Below are 20,101 nucleotides of genomic sequence, written 5' to 3'. Positions count from 1 at the left end.
AGAGGTTTTTAGTGGTAAAAGGATCAAAATTTATATCATTTTCATTTACTCTAAAGGATATGTCTCCACAAGACCTATACTGCCAGATTTCACTTATTTAGAAGATCCCGGAATCACTGAAGGGTTTATCTCCCAGCTTCTGTCATGCATGTTTGTTACTCGGGCACTTAGACTATTTACTACTTCCTGTGGGGCAGGAAGCATGAATGTCAAAAATATAGTGGGTTGGTTGGTGTTTACTGAATGCTAACATAATTAAAGTAACTGCCGGTGATCAGAAGAGTTAATGTGAGCAATGGGGGAAAAACTGTGTTTTTTCTGTCCTTGCCATATGAAAGCAAGATTTTGTTCCTGCCTGTTAGTAAAACCCAAAAGAATACATACCAAACAACAGTTTTTATGACAATTGACAGAGGCTGCATTGCTTTTATCAGATAAAAGAATGGTCTTCCCACCAGTACATTCTTTATTGTCTTAGAAAGGCAAGTGTCTTGTGGGTCTTTTAGTAGAATGATGGATTCTCGGGTCTTACATATAAATCGATTGTGATATATCTACTTCTCTTAGCCTTCTGCTCCTTCCTAAATAAAATGCTAAAGAAGTTCTAGCAATTACATCATATTGATATAAAGCTATAATCATTTATATGCCTTAATAGAAGAATGCAGACAAATCATTAGAACCAGTCAAGTACCTTGGCCATAACAATGAATTCAGGGTCAAGAATAATTGCCTCTATATTTTTAAATTTTCCTTATACTATAACCTACAATCCACTCCCATATATGTTCTCTTGATTCTGGATACTTATCCAGAACCTGCAATGTTTTGGCATACGCTATTTTCTTCTACTCAAGGACACTTCTCCCTACTAACACAGCTGAAATATGACCAAAAGTAATACCCATAGAGTCAATTAGAAATGGCAGAAGTAGAGGTGCCTGGGTGTTACAGTCAGTTGAACATCCACTTCTTGGTTTTGGTTCAGGTTGTGATCTCACAGGTTGTGATCTCATGGTGTCCTAGGATGGAGCCCTATGTCCTTGGCATCCCCACTCAGCTTAAAGTTTCTCCCCTACTCCCCCTCCCCTACTCACACGCACTCACACACTCTCTCTCTCTTAAACAACAAACAAACAAAAAAAATATTAAGAAGTGGCAAAGGTAGGTATTAAGGAAAACTAGCATCATTTTTCAGGTAACTTTCAGTTCATTGTTGCATGTCCTCAGTGTAAATTGGAGGTTCAAGATTCTCATTATACACAAAGCCATCATCTCAAATCTCAAGTAGGTACTCATTCCCAATAATATCCGAGATTTCCAGAGCTGAGAGGAGCTCCACTAATTCCCAAGATCTGTTTTTTTCAAGGTACTAGACCTTGAACGTCTTCAGAAGAGCAATCAATTTCCAAGAAAATGAAGTGTAGCTTGACTAAAAGTTTGATGTCAAAACTAATCTAGGATATATGCACTTTGTACGTCATCAGGAGCTAATGATGAAGAATGTTTCCTTCATTTTTTAAAAATATTAATACCAAAATAGGTTCCTTCATTTTACTTCTATTGTATCTATCATATAGGATTTTTTTTTTCTTGGGGCTATAAAAATTTCAGGTTTTTGTTCTCTCAAGAAGAATCTTATTGAGTTTTCATTATAAACTTCAGACACAAGAGTTATTTCGCAAATATCAAGAAATACCCCAAATTGTAATGTTGAGATAAAGAGCAAACATTCATCCTAGAAACAAACAGGTTTTTGAAGGGATATTGATTCAAAGTGAGAAATTTAAATTTCTGTGCAGTTGGTACATGTAAACTGAAGCAGGGATGGATGCCTCTATCTTCTTAAGAATTAGAATAAAAATATATCAGAATATTTCAACTAAATAGACTGTCATATAAAAACCCTCAACATGCCTAAAGAAACAATTTTTAAAGGCAAACTCATTTCAAAAATTAGAATACAAACTCAATTCAGTTGATTGAAGTAGTTCCTAAGAATAGTTTTATTATTTTGGTTGAGTTTTGTTTGCTACTTTTGTTTTATGGTACAACGGAATAAAAATGGCATTACAAAGAAAGAAAATATGCTGATGATATGGGAGAAAAAGTAAAAAATAGAAAAAAGAAAAAAAGAGGGTTTTTTCAAGAAAAGAATATTTTCTTTTAAGAAATGACTCTGTTCTAACCCCTGATCCTGTAAAATACTACTGCATGCAATACAAGTGGATGTCCGGTTTTAGGATGGGACCACAGTCCCCCGAGCTTATTTCACAGAACGTGCTCATTCCTCGGGGGTCACCATTGACTGCACTGGAAGGAAAGTGTTCTAGAAGTACTCTAACTTCCTTTACTCCACTGTCAACTCCTGCAGTCTCTCCTTTTTCTCCTGCCATTCCTAGGTGTAGTTTATAGAGTCCATTGTGATTTTTCGGCAAGAGTGGGAAGTTTCTACAAGTTCGACTAAAAGAGAAGAAACCAACTGCTATCTGAACCTGACCTGAAAAAGACAAGAACAAAGAAGGAAAGGGGTTTTCTACCTTTTCTCCCCTTACTGCTGCACTGTGATTCAGAGAAATATTTCTTGAGTATTGTAAGTGCTCAATGAATGAACATTAAAAGGCAAGGATGCATGCTCATGCTTCTCCTAGCCTTCTGATCCCTAAAATATGGGTTGTAAATGATACCCATTCAAAGCCTGACACTATTTTGACATCAAATACTCCGATATTCCTTCCATATAATAGAAGGTGTTAAAAACTAAATAAAAAAAATTAAAAAAACTAACAATGTTTTTATATATGAGAGACATTTCTATACAATTTCAAATACTTAATACAAAGTCATGGAATTCCACTGAAAAAAAATTATCTACAAAAAATTAGTTTAACTTTGCCTAATCAAACCTGTATATCATTCTCTTAGCTTGCATTCCCTATTAAATAGAGTCTCCATTCCTTCTGGACCTTCTTAGATTTTTCTATTTTATAGATTAAGCCAGTTTATTGCCTCTCTAACAGTCCAATTATAATAGCCGTCAGTGTAAACCTTTCAAGGGACTCCTTTTGTGAGCCAGTCTTAAACCGCTATTACCTCTTACAAACTAGAGGGATTTATTTGGATGTTGTTATTATTTCATATTCTCAGGTAAGGTAGCAGGAAGGTAACATGTGTTACTATCTTTGTAACATTAAAACCCTTTCCTTAGCTAGTATGGCATAGAACAAATGGTTTACATAATAGCCAGACTGTTTTCTGTCCAAACTGTATGTTTAAGAGAGGAGGCAAGGTACCTGCCAGCAGGAGGGAAACCTCTCAGCATAGATTTCCCAACCCAAGTCTTGTTGTAAAGGTCACGTACTATGTTATATAATTGTCACCTTGAAAAGTTCTTTGATAGCTTGAACTTTACGACTTGCAAGAAGTACTGGGCTGCCAAGTAGAGTACATTTTCCAGGTTTCTGAGTCCATGCTTGAGCTAAATAAAGTATGACAAATCCCCTGAGGGCAACCCAGCCTTTTCATGCCATAAGAACCTCTGACTCAAAAGTTACACACTCTTAAAGTAATATAAGACTGCACAGCCAACTACAGAAGTTGCCTGCACTAGGAAAGAAACTCTCCTGAGACCATGTCTACGTGATATTTCCAAAATCCTTCAGAAGTGACCATAAAATAAAACCTATGATTTTTTTTCCCTACAGAAAATAACCTATTAAATAAAATGAAGAGAGTGTGATTATCTGGATTTTGAATATTTTCTTTGTTCTCACTAGCTGACTTACCTGACCTTTGCAGGAAACCAACTTGAGATGAATTGATGACTATAAAAATAAGTTTTAACCTTGAAAAACCAACACTTAACCATTGATGAAGCATCTCTTCATATCCTGGGATCCAGGAGACATAAACTCTTGACCATAAGCCTTCTCAGCTTCCTGTTAAAAAAAAAGAAGAAGAAAGAAAGAAAGAAAAGAAAAAAAAAAGTTGCCTTTTGAAATGACTTTTTTTTAGTTATCATAACGTTGGTGGATTTCTTACTGTTGTTTGATCAGCTTTTAAATCCAGTTTTATCCTTGAATTTCTTATGAAAGTAAAATAAAGTGCACCTAACATATATACTGCCCAAAAAATCCTTTTTCTCATATTCTAAATATCAAGGTCCAGGAATAATTAGCTTCACTGCAATTAAGTGGCTAAGAAATGTTAATAAAAGTGGTCAATAAAGATGTACACTAATGGTTTTCTTTTTTTTTCATATATCATGTTAGTCACCATATAGTTCATCATTTGTTTCTGATGTAGTGTTCAAGATTCATTGTTTAGTTATAACAACCAGGCTCCATGCAAACCATCCCCCCACCTCTCCCTTCTAAAACCCTCAGTTTGTTTCTTGCTTTTCTTTCAAAAGGGAGCCACAGCATTTATGCACAGTTGCAGATGCTCTGGCTAGGACAATGAAATGACTCAATGTGAGGCAGAAAAAATTACTCCCAATTTTTGATGCTATATTTTCTTCCCATTTCCCACATAACACATAAGAACTTGTCTCTTCTCTTCAGTGTCAACTTCGGATGGAGCCAGTATAAGTAGTAATTATGTTGTATAACCACTGGGTTTCTAGGGAAGTCTCTCTCCCTCCCCCCACCTTAGGTCCATTCAAACAGGTGTTGTGTCAGGAGTCGCATGTCTCCCAGACCTGCCTGAAACTTCAAGAGTCTATTTCAAGGAAGAAGTCCCATCAAAGCAGGAGTGGATATGAAGATTCACAGTGTGAAAACATGAGTCAATGGTACTTTGTATATTACTTAAGTTAAGGAGATATTTTAACACATTCTGCCTATTAATAACTTCCAAGACATTTCCAAAGAGGGATAAATAATTTTTTTGTGGAAATAAGTTTACTGTTGTTGATTTACCAGACACATTTACATATTAAAAGTTTGGGAAGGGTCACCTGGGTGGCTCCTTAGGTTGGGCATCTGTCTTTAGCTCAGGTTATGATCCCAGGGTCCTGGAATTGAGCCCTGCATCAGGCTTCCTGCTCCGTGGGGAGTCTACTTGTCCCTCTCCCTCTGCCACCACCCCGTTGGTGCTCTCTTGCTTGCTGTCTCACTCTATCTTTCAAATAAATGAATGAAAATCTAAAAAAAAAAAAAAAAAGCATTGGGACATTTGCAGTAAGAAAATGATAAAAATCATTTTATAAATAAATCATTTTTCCAAATGCATTTGACAAATGCATCTCTCTTATATTTTTTGAACAACACTTATGAGAATCCTCTTGTTTTCTGTCTCATGGGGCAAGAGCCAGGGAAATTAAGAATATCCCTGACTTCTGTCTGACTTTTGGAATCACTTCATCTCCAAGACTTATTACAAAGTGACCAAACTATATCAAACAACACTGGCAAGGTAATACTTTCTCAGATTTAAAGAGAAATAATCCACTTCCAATTTTATTTTTATTTTTTTTTCTTTTAAGCAATCTCCACACCCAACATGGGGTTTGAACTTACAGCCTGGAGATCAAGAGTCACATTCTACCTACTGTGCCAGCTAGGTGCCTGACTTCTAATTTTAGTTCAGAGCTAGAAAGAAATGAAGAGTTTCACTCTCACCATTACAAATGAAAACACTGGACAAACTTCAAACCAAAGGTTTTCTGAAATTCATCAAAGAACTTAGGTCACAGAGCAAACTAACTTGAAGTCTGGAGAGGGTGCTGTGGGTAGAAAGAAACTCAAGCAATTCCTTATGGGGGTCAGATGCCACTGACCATCATATAAATAGAAAAGAAGTTTCAGTGAGAATTTTTTAATAAATTGCTAAACCTCCAAGTGTGGGCTGTCAAAACAGTGTAAGGACCATGGACACAAGAAGGAATTCCCAACCACTTTCAGACTTCTTCTCTCAGAAATGCCATCAGTTGCTCAATGAGAAACCTCAGGATTTTCAGGATGAGTCCTGAGAAAGCTTTCCTCATGATGCTGGCTGGATGGGAAAGTAGCCACTTCAGAAACTCTGCCCATATCTAGTCCTTATGTCCTAAGGAAAAAAAGAAAAGCATCTTAAGAAGGAAGAAAAAAAAAAAAACAAAAAAACCTATAGCTTTGGGGCTCTGGTAGAAATCTTCCACAGCTGGAGGAGGAAAGAGAATCCCTGCCCAGACCCATCCCTCTTATATCACCTAAGAAAAGAATGTCTTGATCTGCAAGAAGGAAAGCAGTGGACACTGACGGCATGGTGGACACTCAACTGCTGAAAGATGGGACTATGAACAAGAAACTATCCTGGGGGAAGGGTAGCACTATGTGTTGGGTCCAAACCTACAATAGAAAAGAAACAATGGCAGTTATAGAGCTTTTGCCTGGAGATCCAGGTTCAAGATCTAGGCTCATGGGTTCAATAGATTGCCCAATATTAAGGCTTAATCAAAACAAGAGAGTATAGGGCGCCTGGGTGGTTCAGTGGGTTAAGCCACTGCCTTGGGCTCAGGTCATGATCTCAGGGTCCTGGGATCGAGTCCCGCATTGGGCTCTCTGCTCAGCAGGGAGCCTGCTTCCTCCTCTCTCTCTCTCTGCCTGTCTCTCCATCTACTTGTGATTTCTCTCTGTCAAATAAATTAAAAAAATAAAATCTTAAAAAAAAAAATCCTCCACCTCCATCACACTAACATTGGTCAGAAAATAATAAGAGTAGAAAATAGCTGAAAGGGCTATACAGCATAGAATCTCTCTACGGAGCAAAGAAAGACTTCAAACCGAGGGCAGTACAGAGACAAAACCATGTGGCACAGAAGACAACATCATAAACACAAGATATTGTTAGAATTTGACTCTTCTGGTGCACTGATGTTAAGTATTACAATACACTTCAAACCTAGCCCCTGATTCTATTAGCCACAATCTTCCCAAGTTAAAAGCCTGCAGGAAAGAAAGACATATTTATTTTCAAATATAAAAATGATAAACATCAGTGTTGATGGTTTTGTGCAAAATATCTGGCATCCAAAAAGAAAAAAAAAATTATGTTGCATGTAGAAAGAGAAGAAAAATCACAGTCTGAAGAAACAAATCAACCGTTAGATCAAGTTTCGTACAAGACAGATATCTTGGAACTTTCAGGTAAAGAAATTGAAAAGCCACCATGAATAGTTAAAGGTTTTCATAAAAAATGTAAACCCCTTCAGAAGCAGGCAGATAATTTCAGCAGAGATGGAAACTATAAGAAAAAGTCAATTGGAAGTGCTAGCAATCAGTAACATTAGTAACAGAGGTAAAGAATGTCTTCGAAGGGTTTGTCTGCAGACTAAACACAACCAAGAAAATAATCAATACGAATGAAGAAATTCAGTATATATTACCCAAATCAAAAACCAAAGAGAATTTAATGGTAGGAAAAAAAGGAAAACATGACAAAGCATCCATGAACTGTGAGGCAATATCAAATTATGTAAAAATATACATAACTGGGAATTCCAGAAAGAGGGGGAAAAATGAGGGAAAAACCCAGAAGAATTATTTTAAGAAATAATGGCTGATAATTTCCCAAATGAGTGATGGTGTCAAACTACAAATCCCAGGGGTTCAGATAAAGTCAAGAGGGATAAATACAAAATGCACGTTATCTTCAAACTGCTGAAAACAAAGACAAACTGAAAACCTTGAAGACAGCCAGAGAAAAGCATATTCACAGCTTCTGAGGATTAGGAAAGGGACAACTCTGAAGACTATATTTTGCATATCACAGTACTCTTCCCTCCATGAGATGGGTCTTAATAAACTCCAACCCTCCTTTAAGGGTGGGCTCTATTGAATGATCAATTTATATCTATTGTGTGGAAATGGAGAAAGAATAACTTCCCAGTGAAGAAATCATGCAGAAACCATCATAACCAAGTGATCGTTTCTCACCAATGGTAGTAAGTCAAGTTGATACCATGGGCCCTCTGATGTGCCGCATGAAAAGGTAGCTTCACCTCCACGATATTCTTTTTAAAAACCCATAACCTCAGTCGAATAATGAGAAAACTCCAATTAAGGCCCAATCTATAGGATACTTCACCACTACTTTTTAAAAATATCAATGACATTAAAACCAAAGAAAGATTATTTTGTCACTAATTGGAAAAGATCAACGAAACATAATGAGCAGATACACTGTAGTAAACTGGATTGGATTCTGGAACATAGACATGATGTTATTTGAAAAAGGGATGAATGTGAAATAAAGTCTGTAGTTTAGCTCACAGCATTGCACCAATGTTAATTTCCTAGTTTTGATAAACACACCAAGGTTTCATAAAGATGCCAACTTTAGGAGAAGCAGAGTAAAGATGTATAACAGCTCTCTGTACTATCCTTGGAAGTCTACTGAAAATCTAAAATTATTTCAAAATGAAAAATTCAAAAGAAGAGAGGTAATCACTTAGTCCCCCTACTGTCATATCTGATGGAATCTTATAAAAATTCACTTGCATTTCTATTTCTCACATATCTTGTTTAGGATTACAGCCAGAAGGAATGATGACAGCTATGGGTGTCTTTTTCCCTTTGAGGCTTTTTCATTTTAAAAATGTATCGATGTGCTGAATCGGGGGAAAAAACACAGAGTTCATAAGCTCAATTAATTATGAGTAGGATCTTTTTCTCATACTTTATTCATCTTCATTGCAGTATATAAACCCAACATGATGTACCCTTACGAATAACATGTTTCTTTTCCACTCAAATGTATTTTCACAGTTTGACATTTCTCTTTCCCCTCTACTGTTCTCTTCTTGTCATATTTTTAATATTGCATGCTTTTTTCCAGCCTCTATACTAGTGCTATTTAAAGAAATTTTACAGTGAAGTACCAGTTTGACTGCTCCTGAACTGTAGTGTATACTTCTAGAAGAACCAAAGGTATTTTTTTTAAACCTTGCTGTACCTCAAATCTAAGTCTCATCATAAAAAGACAAGACATTGTCTTTGTGACATTGGTTCAAAATCCATGTTTGGACTCTATTGTCACATCATTTCTCACATTCTCTTTTGGAAAATATCTTCTAGATTGATGAATTCAAGTGAAGTATTAGAATAGTCATACTAAAAATATAATTATTTGAAATATGCAATAGGCATTCAGACAAACTCAACATCAACCCAGCTTTCTGTGGCATCAAATAATTGCAGACTAGAATTTAAGTAAAATTGACTCCAAAACCCAGAAAGTTTGAATCTGAAAATCAAAATTAGATCTGTTATTTTTGATTATGTTCAGTTAGCCAACATGTAATAGATCTATTTTAAATTGTGTATATATTGAAAGATCATAATGTCCTGTATAGATCCTCATGTGGAACAAAGTGTGGTGGCTTTGACCAACAGAATCAGCGTCATCTGAGAGTTTATTAGAAGTGGATACGCATTTGCCACAACATGGTTGGACCAATTACGCTAAGTGAAATAAGTTAAAGAAAGTCAGAGAAAGACAAATACCATACGAATACAAATACCATATGAATTCACTTTCATGTGGAACTGAAAAAATAAAACAAACAAAAATCAGAAACAAACTCATAAATAGAGAACAAACTGGTGGTTGCCAGAGGGAAAGGGGTGGAGGATGAAATAGATTGACTGGATTAAGAGGTACAAACTTCCAGTTATAAAATAAATAACAGAGATTAAAAGTACAGCATAGATAATATAGTTAATAATATTGTAATAATGTTGTGTAGGGGCAGATAGTGACTGCGGTTAGTAGAATGAGCATTGAGTAATGTATAGGATTGTCAAATCACTGTGTTGTGCACCTTGGACTAATAGAACATTGTATATCAACTCTACTTTAAGAAAAATTTTGAAAAAAAGAAATGAACACTCATGGGCCTCAGAACTAGAATCCACATATCAGTAAGATAGCCAGACACATCAAAGTTTGAAATGTGCTGCCACAGACTAAACCCAATGGGCTTACTTATAAATTAAACATTGCTGCATTTGTAGAAGCATATGGTTTCTGCTGTGGCTATTCAGCATCATATGATTTTAAAGCATGGATTCGATATACCTATAATGGATGAGATCTAATAAAAATAATCTACTACAGACTTTATGGTAATGATGCATCCATTCACATTTAAATGAGTAACTGATATGAAAGTCCTTCATTTTTTCAAGAGTTGACTTGGACAGCAAAGGAATCAGGTAACCAGTACATGTCTTTTCGGGTACCAAAATTTGAATGATTACCTCCATTTCCTTGTGTGGAATTGCACCAGGAATACACAAGAAAGGAGACATCACTGAAATCAGAACAGCCCTTAAGAGGCCAGAGAGTATTACTATTTATTACTATAATTATAGCTGCTAACTCTTAGTGATGCCAGGCATGGTTCCAAATGCTTAGTGTGTATTATCTCATTTATCCTTTCTAACAACCCTAAGAAGGCAGTATTATTATTGTCTTCATTTTATAGATTAAGCAAGAGGAAAATAAAATATAAGCACTTCATTCAAGGTAGTTAATAGTAGAATAAGGTTTTTAAACATAGTGAGTCTTACTTTAGGCTCCTCACTTAACCTCTACCCTATTGTGATACACATTAGAAAAATAACCCCTTTATGGTTTATTTCTTTACAGATTAAAATTTGACATAGCCTTACTATCCATAGCCTGACTCTTTAACTCTATCTCTTTTTATAACTTTTTTGAGGCATAATTTATATACAAATTACTGCATGTGTTTAATGCATATGATTTGTTGAGTTTGAACATTTGCATACACCTGTGAAACCATCACCACAATCAAGGTACTAAACATATCTATCACTTCTAAAGGTTTTCTTGTGTCCCTTTGCTTTTTTTTAATTTAATTTTTTTTTGGTGTGTGTGTGTGTGTGTGTGTGTGTGTGTGTGTGATAGGAGCACTTAACATAAAATCTACTCTCTTAAAAACTTTCTTTATGCCAGATATTATATCATTAACTATGGGCACTGTGTTGTACAGAAAATCTCTACAATTTATTCATCTGTATAATTGGGACTTTATACCCATTTAACAATGCTTCACTTCTTGCTACTTTAATCCCCTGGTAACTACCATTCTATTTCTGTTTCTACAAGTCTATTTTAAATACCGCATATAAGTGGAATAATGTACCACTCACCTTTTGTGACTGGTTTATCTCACCTAGCGCAATGTCTTCCAGGGCCATTCATGTTGTTCCAAATGGTGGCATTTCCTTCTTTTTTAAGGTTGATAGTATTCTACCACATGTATGTATTACATCTTCTTTATCTATTCCTCTGTCAATGAACATTAACTTTTTTCCATAGCTAATATCACGAAATGCCATTTTTCTACATTGTTTTTGAGAGTATAAAAAATTACCCTATTCAGACAATCCTTAATTTACAAAATGGTGGCTTTGGGAAACTATTATAAGTTAATTATTTAGAATTTAGGGTACATGTACTTTACATACAAGGTTTATGTTTAACCCAGGATTTATGGCTGCATAATTTTAGTGAGGAAGTTATCAATATTTAAATATTGTAACTAAACAAAGCAGAATGACAATTTATATAGGTAATAAAATCTTAAGATCTGGGTGATTACAGAATTAAAGCAGAGATAGGGAGGCATTTTGCTACTGTTTTTGGAAACGTTAAAGGAATCCAGAAGTTGATAACAATTAATGATTATTCATCCTAATATTAAGGAAAGGGTAGGATCTTTTTTTTAACTGGGAATATCCTTACAGTAATCAGCCATGACAATTATCATTCTCTCTCTCTCCCTCTGTGTGTTTGTATGTTTAATCTTGACCTTAAGAAGATAAATAAAAGACAGACTTTCCTGAGGATATGGTGCCAAGAGTGGTTGTGGACAGAGAAAGCTAGGAGGAAGACTCTATGTCACTACGTGAGAATTAAATTGTTTCTTGATGAACTTATCCATTCTGGGAGAGGTAATAGACAGAGGGAAAAGGAAAAGGACAAAGAGTTTTAACACAGAAGGTACATTTCCCCTCTAAACCAGTAAGGCCCGCATTGAAGATCGGGAAGAATTAAATGAGAGAATCCCATGGGAAGGTCTGTGAAGCTTGAATAAACATTTTCAATATTTTGTATGTAATATTTTCAAATGCAAAGAAACAGTTTTCTGTAACAGAACTCCCAATATCAATGCCCAACACATTCTTCATGGGCAGCAGTTACCACTATTCTTAGTGTCACAAATCACCCTTTAATCTTCTATCAGCATTGGTGGCAGAGGCCGGAGATCCTTGAGATACAGCTTCTTAATTCAAAGGTGGCATGGATTTTAAAGGGTGGAGATAGACCTCTTTGGACAATAAGGGAATCGTCAGCTTTGAAACCAAATTTCAATTTTTTGCTGTCAGGAAAAGCTGTCAGCCTAAGGCAGGGAGCTGTCTGGAATGCATCCGGGGGAAGAAGGCCTATCCACCTGGCTCTCCATATGGACAACCCGTCCCAGAGCTACAGGACTTAGCAGAAATCGAACCGGGGGAAACTGAACTGGAAAGCAGGACGCGCCAGCCGCGGCTGAGAGCACGGTCTGAAGTGGGCAGCACAGTCAGCCCTGGACTTCGACACAAAGGGGTGTTGAGAACAAAGTCAGAGATGAAGCCAAAATAGTGAACCCTGTGGAAACTGGGTGAGGAGCCAGCCCAATAACTCAGATTAGAGCAGAGGGGGATCGGATATGGAACCTCCGAGATTTTGCCCAAGTATTTGCTGCTCTCGGGCAGCTCCCTTGAGCCTCACTGTGGTGTTCATCTCTAGCGTATTCCCGGGGCCCTGCTCATCCTCAGGTATTTTGAGGGGGTGGAGAGGAATCTCACAAGGTTTCCAGGGTCAGTAAAACGATGCCGCATTATTTGGGAATGGTTAATTTGAAGTGACTTTCTTAAAATAATTTCCTTTTCACTGTTTGACAATACCACGCATTCCATGCATACAGAAAATTAATAAAATGTTCTTTCCTTTTTCTAGATAAAAATTAAGTTACGATTGTAAAACATGAACCTTTAACCGTGTTATGTTAAGAGAGTTGGACGGAGAGCCAGGAATCTGGCTCGGCCATGGTGCCGCTGGGCATCTCTCACTCTGTCTTAGATTCAGTTCTCTCATCTGTAAAATGAGCAGGTTGGGCCAGATAATCTCCGAGGCCTGCTCCACATGCATAATTGTACAGATCCATCATTATTATCACTACTTAATGTGAACAGCTATCTCGTCAGCGTATACATATACCAATTCAAATCTGTTGGCTTAATAAGACTTTAAAAAAAAAAAAAACATCGATTTAATTCCCATTGAAAAAAAAATAAAGTAATTGATTAAACAAATTTTAAAATAATATAATTTAGGCATCTGGTCCTTTTCTTAGAATGAAAAAAATAATAGTTTGATTTCCTATAAAATCTATTCAGGTTGCACCTTCTTCCAATATTTTGTTACAGATTTTCCTTCTGCCAACAGCAGTCACCAATTTTAATTGAATGGAGGAAAACAGTTCTGATTGTCTATGTCATTCTATTGGATTTTGTATCACTGAATTTCAAGCCGGTTTCACTGGGACCTGCCAACAGTGGCTTATGCCAACCTCTGAGTCTCCTTGTTACACTTCTATCCTGGGTAGCATTGTTTGCCTTTTTGTCTGCTCACTGATTAAACTGACATCATTTTGCCTTTTGTGACTCTGGTGTCATTTTCTGTTGACAGTGTCTGGTAATGGTAACAGACCGGTGTCCTTGTGGAATGGGTAGAAGCCATTGATTGGTTAGGTGTATTAATGCAGACCTGTTAAATGACATGCAGACTTGTCTTTGTGCTAAGTGGCACCTGAATGGGAGCCAGTAAGAGAGGTTATTAAGCACAGATAAGAGGCAGCACCTCTATTCACTGACAATGTCACTTTCTCCCATTTGAGGAGAGACATTCGTTCAAGACATTTTTTTTTCCTCCTCTCACTGACGATATTTAAGGCAGAAAGTTGCTAAGTTGCTGCCGACTGCAGAACAGATCGTTTTGAGAAGGTGAACTTTAAAGAAGTTCATTTAAAATGGTCTTTCCTTGAAACCAGATTGCACTGAATGTAAATGTTTAAGTAAGAACAATCATTGTTAACAGTGTCAGAAAAAAAAAAAAAAAACAACGGAGGCCCAGTGAAAAAATTGCTATTTGTCATTGCTGATTAGCATTTGGAAATGAAAATAATTTCAAAATAATTTTACCTCCTGGAATCTTCGAAGAAATTAGAGGATAACAAAATATAGCTGAGCTGTGAGACTTTTTTAAGTAATTATATTAGGAAGAAAATGGTGAAAATTAATCTTTACTTTTATTGTTTAAATTTCCAGGTATATATTGTGTATGGCTTAAATTAGAGAAATAAGGGGTATGGGTAGCATCATGCTTTAAATCGCAAACTTGTGGAAAGTCTTTCTATTCACAGGAAAATATCTTGCCTGGTCTCCTTTCCTTTGTAAATTGAGAAATATGCCTTGACATTTTCTGTGCAGGTTTAACTGATATTTGCTAGGCTTGTTATTTGTGGTTTTTTGTTGTACTTTGAAATATTCTATAAATCCTTACTTAGAACCCATCACACCCTTTAGGAGGTTAGTGTGTTGTAGTGACTTGCCACTTCCGCTGTCTTCCTTCAGTCTCCGGCTTTATGTATATGTGCTGGTTTCTGTCTTACAACAAAACAGTTGTTAGGGTTTGTTTATATAATCTATTAAACCTAATTAGTAAGTTTCTAGTCATTCTCTTAGGCATTAGAGGCAGAGACAAATGCACAATGTAAATCAATCCTTTACTTCCATTACATAACCTCTTTGAACTTCTGTTTTCTCTTCTATAAACTGAGGACTACAGTGCATCAGAAAGTTGCTCTGGGAATTAGATGAAATAGTGTATTGAAACACCTAGTTCACTGATGGCCGCAGAGTTGATTATTAACAAATATAACACCTTTATCTCTAAATCATTATGAATTTGTGAAATCACCATACTTTGGCTCTACTCTATTTCACCCTGAATCAGATTTACCTAATAACTATTCCTTATGGATAATAAATAAAAGCTCAAGAAAGGAGAGAAGATTTCTGTGTATGTTTATCTTTTTGTTCTACAGAAGGCAGAAGTCGAACATAAGCCCACACAGAAAAATATATGGCCCTTATTTACTTGGCAAATGGTATTTCAGATGCACTGCTTTATTCCATGCCTCATCTCAAATCTTTGAACTATTTTCTTTATTTTACAAATAAAGAATCCTAACTGAGAGATGTTAAGTCAATTCTGTAAGATATCCCACTCAAGAACAAAACCTGAACTCCCGGTCTTCTAATTTCAAGCTTTTTATACTTAAAAAAAAAAAAAAAAGTCCTTTTGAATGATGCTCTAGCATCAACCTCTAAAGACGTTATAGCTGTTTCATACTGAGCTATCAGATATTATTAATAATTTCAAGGAAACTAGCAGACAAGAGGCGCAAAGAAAATAGTGAGAATTGAGGACATTCGTCATGGCTCCCAGGTTTTTCCTTTCTGCATCTGACATTCTTTCTCTGGTTCAAGTAATAGATATTATTTCTAAGTGAGGTTTTGGTCACCTCACCTCATACAGCAGCAAGTGTTTACATTACCTATATCTCCATTTTATAACCCAGAGAGTTATATAACTTACGAGACATTGGAGAGTCATAACTCATAAATCCATAGATTCTAGGTTGGGTTATCATAAATAATTCTAAACCAGGGACTTCACAATAAGCACATTTCCTATATAAGGGCTCCCTCCTTTCCTGGCAAATAGAAACAGTCTATTTATAAGAAGGTAGAATTTCCAGCATGCTTCTACAGATATTAGACACGATGACTTGTCTCCCCAGGAGTGTGTCACCAGATGTATATGTATATGCTTTCTCGTACCACCCACTTTATACTATTGAGAATGTGAAATCCTTTTTAGTGAAATGATACAAAATATGTGTTTATACACAGAATAGCTTTATTAAATCTATGTCTTATAGAATTATAGAATTCTAAGTCAGAAAAAGAACAGCAACTGATCCGCCCTTTCATTTGATTGTTTTGAGAAAATTAGAGTACTTATTCTTTGGATAAAATTTTTCAGTACTAAATTCACTTCGTTTTGTATTGCAGTCAGTTTGTTCATTTATTCATACAACAAATATTATTCTGGGCCTGAAATACAGCAAACCAGACAAACAAACATCCTTGCTCTCAAGATACATATGTTCTAGTGAGGAAAACAGACAAAAATTCAAATAAGATAATATCTATATATGTTTTACTATGTTGGATGTTAAGTAAGAAGAACACAAATTAAACAAAGAAACTAGAAAATAAGTTGGCAAGGATCAGGATGGGGAGATAAAACGTAGAAGACCTCTTTGAGAAGGTGGAATAGGAAGTCAAGAACTGAAGGAATGAGGAAGTGAAGTGTGTATCTTACTGAGGAAGAGGATCCCAGGCGGGTATCACCATGTGCAAAGTCCCTGAGGCAGGACTACCTCTGATATTTTGGAGGAACAGCAGACTAGTGTGCCTGGACCAGAATCAGGTGATAGATCATGAGGTCAGACAAATAATGGAGTGCTGTGTCATGCAAGAGGCCAATTGATTATATGTATGTATTCTTCATTTAATTGAAGTTATAAATGTCAGTGCCTTTTTAGCATACTAAATCTACTCACCCAATAGTCTTTAATCCACATAGCTAAAATAATGCCTTCAATATAAATCTCTGATCTGAGTTTATTGCTTGATAGAATGCCTTTTAAAATCTAAGGTTTTTTTGACATATTGAAATGAGATTCCATTAGATCATGCTAAAATTTTAAGGCATAATAACTGTTTCAAGAAATTAATAATTATAATACCTTCTAGATCTTTAATTGCCTTGCAAGCTACTTTATTATTTTCTGCCTACTCTCCTGAGCATAAAGTTTCAGAAACTTCTTGGTAATAGGGGCTCACATACAATACCCAAGTTACAGAAACTACCAAATATGTATTAGCTACTACTCTGTATGTAACTATGTTCCTGGTTTATTCTCATTTTTTTGAGACCTCAAGTAAGACTTGGCTTGCATATGAAACATGTTCGGGAGGTAAAAATGAGTTATCATTAGTTCAGTTGAGATTCAGCATACTTAGGTTTGAGTAACCACAAATTGTAATGTTTCTCAGAAATTGATGATGTTTACATACCTCTTTATACTATCATAGTTTCCTTAATATTTTCTAGAATATATGGTATTGTTTCTTATACTTTTAAGACTTGCTCTGCTAAATATAAATGAACACACATCTCTTTTATAGCTTTCTACTATATTGTGCTTCCTTAAGTACATAGTATACCATTATCTATAATAATAAATCAGGCTCAAAGAATTCTGGCTAAAACATTGCCAGAAACAACAGAATGCAAGAATGGCAAGATGCCACAGGGAGCCATATGACTTATAGTGAGTTGTTTTAAGAGCAGTTTTTAAATATTCTTACAATTTCCTTATCCACTTTTTCCTTTGTTGCAAGGAATATTTACTACGAAAAAAATATCTTTGAATATTTTTTCTCATGCTTTCTAACATCTGACATACAGCTATAATGTTAAAATAGGATTTCATGTATGTCTGTTATATAGTAATACATTAGAGTAAGAGTACACAATATTATTAAATATTATTTATAAAGATCCAAACAGCATAACATTTTCATTTAAAGAAACCTTAGTAATGCTATATAGATAATATTAGATATCTTAGCTCTGTAATAAAAATGTACTAAAAATATAATTTTATATCTTATAATAGAACTATGAACTTTAACACACACACACAAAAAAATCCTGCATACCAAAAATACCTGAAATTGAACTGGTCTTATTTTACTTGGCGCACTGTGACTCTATTGCATACATTTCTCCCAGTCTGGCACATTTGAGAAATGCCTAGAAAATGTCAAATTAAGAAAAAGCCAATGCGGCATCTCCACGTTATTCCAATCCCTGCAATTCTCCTGTCTGGGAGACATAAATGGAATGGCAGCTGTTTCTTCAGTGTATTTGATATATACTCTCAGAGTAATTTCCTGATGGATATTTTGGTTGCTACATTTCCAGTTGTTGCAGCAGCAAAGATGATTCTGACACTCTTCTTTGAGGTAATTAAACTTTCAGCCCATCTGTGCAGTAACTTTCATAATATTTTCAAAGGGCACCAAATGCTTTTAATATTTGTACCACTTCATTTTTACTTGCTAAGGGACCTATTATCTAGCTGAACATTGTTGAAACAAGTTTTTCAGAAACTGGTTAGTGAAAGGGGACATGAAAATGTCACATGAGCAAGAAAGGAATGTTAACTAATGCTGAATTTTAAAGTAACCTGAAGGATATCTTGTTTACCAAAACTGCATTGCAGCATCCTTGTATGAGGCATTTGATTCTCTGTGATGTCAAATCCTGAAATGAAATGACAATTTCTGGATATAATCTTTCTTGTTCTGGAGACACTGTCTGCTTTGAGATGTTTGTAGATTGTGTGTACTTCATGAACAGAAGATGATATTGAAAGAGTGAAAAAATAGTAAGTAGACACTAAATGCAGTATTTTTATAAGGCCAATGTTTTAAAAGCATATACAGCATACAAAAAAATGATCATTGTCTCTAGAAAATAAACTTTAATGCACCAATTATTGTCTAATGACAACTTAGATGTAAATAAGATTTTTTAGGGAATAAGAATTTTCATATTTAAACATGTTTTCTTAATTCTACATTTTTTCTTTAGAAAAAAATATTTATTTTATGTATTAGTTTGATAGAGAGAGTGCGCAAGCAGGGGGAGGGATAGATGGTGGAGACCTCAGACTCCTTGTTAAGCTCAGAGCCCAGCATGGGGCTTGATCCCACAACCCTGAGATCCTGACCTGAGCAGAAATCAAGGGTCAAAGGCTCAATTGACTGAAACACCCAGACACCCCTACATTTTTCTCATAATCAGTGTTTACTGTAGGAACTTTAAAGGTATGAAAAAAATCAGGGCGCCTGGGTGGCTCAGTGGGTTAAAGCCTCTGCCTTTGGCTCAGGTCATGATCTCAGGGTCCTGGGATTGAGCCCTGCATCAGGTTCCCTGCTCGGCAGGGAGCAGCTTCCTCCTCTCTCTCTCTCTCTCTGCCTGCCTCCCTGCCTACTTGTGATCTCTGTCTGTCAAATAAATAAATAAAATCTTTTTTTAAAAAAAAAGGGTATGAAAATGGACTATTAAAATCTTCTCTAACTCCAATATCTTCATTAATTACTACTATCAATTTAATCATATAAATGCTTGAAAGACACAGATTAGAATTACCCTATGCATTTTGTTTTACTGCCTTCTCTTTTATCTTATCATTAACATTTTGAAAGTTAAGCAACATTTCTTTCAATGTTTGTATAGACGTTCATCAACTAGATATACCATATATGATTTAGTCAATCCTTTTTTATTGCTAAAAAAAATGTTTATCTTTGATAACCTGTCCTTTTCTATGTTTTTCTTACTTTATGATATTTATATATTTTTGCCTTATTTGTAAGAATTAATAAAGATAGAAATTCACAGTTTATGTATGATACAGATATTTTATTCTTTATTTTTAATATTATCTAGGTAATTTGAGACCTACATTAGTTTATACTGACAAATCTTTCCATCTTATTTGTCCTTATAACTTTGTATGAATTTTATATTTAGAAATATCAATCTTGTATAGACAAAAGATATATATTTATCCATATTTTCTTATTTTAATACACGTGTTATTTAACTAAAAAGTATTTCATATATTTACAATTTATTTTTGTGCAGAGAATAAATCTGTGATTTAATTTTTGCCCAAAAGCATCATAATCATCTAAATGCCATATATTATTTTTTCTTCTTGCTTCAGGTTTTCCACTTGCTCTGTTTATTAGTACTTTCACACTTTATCATTCTTCTTGTCAATGATTTATAAATCATGAGCATCAAAATAGAATATCAAAACTTTTATAAACACAAG

Source organism: Mustela erminea, chromosome 15 (assembly GCF_009829155.1).
Source record: "Mustela erminea isolate mMusErm1 chromosome 15, mMusErm1.Pri, whole genome shotgun sequence".
In the NCBI taxonomy this organism is placed as follows: domain Eukaryota; kingdom Metazoa; phylum Chordata; class Mammalia; order Carnivora; family Mustelidae; genus Mustela; species Mustela erminea.
Note: the sequence above shows the minus strand (reverse complement) of the source record.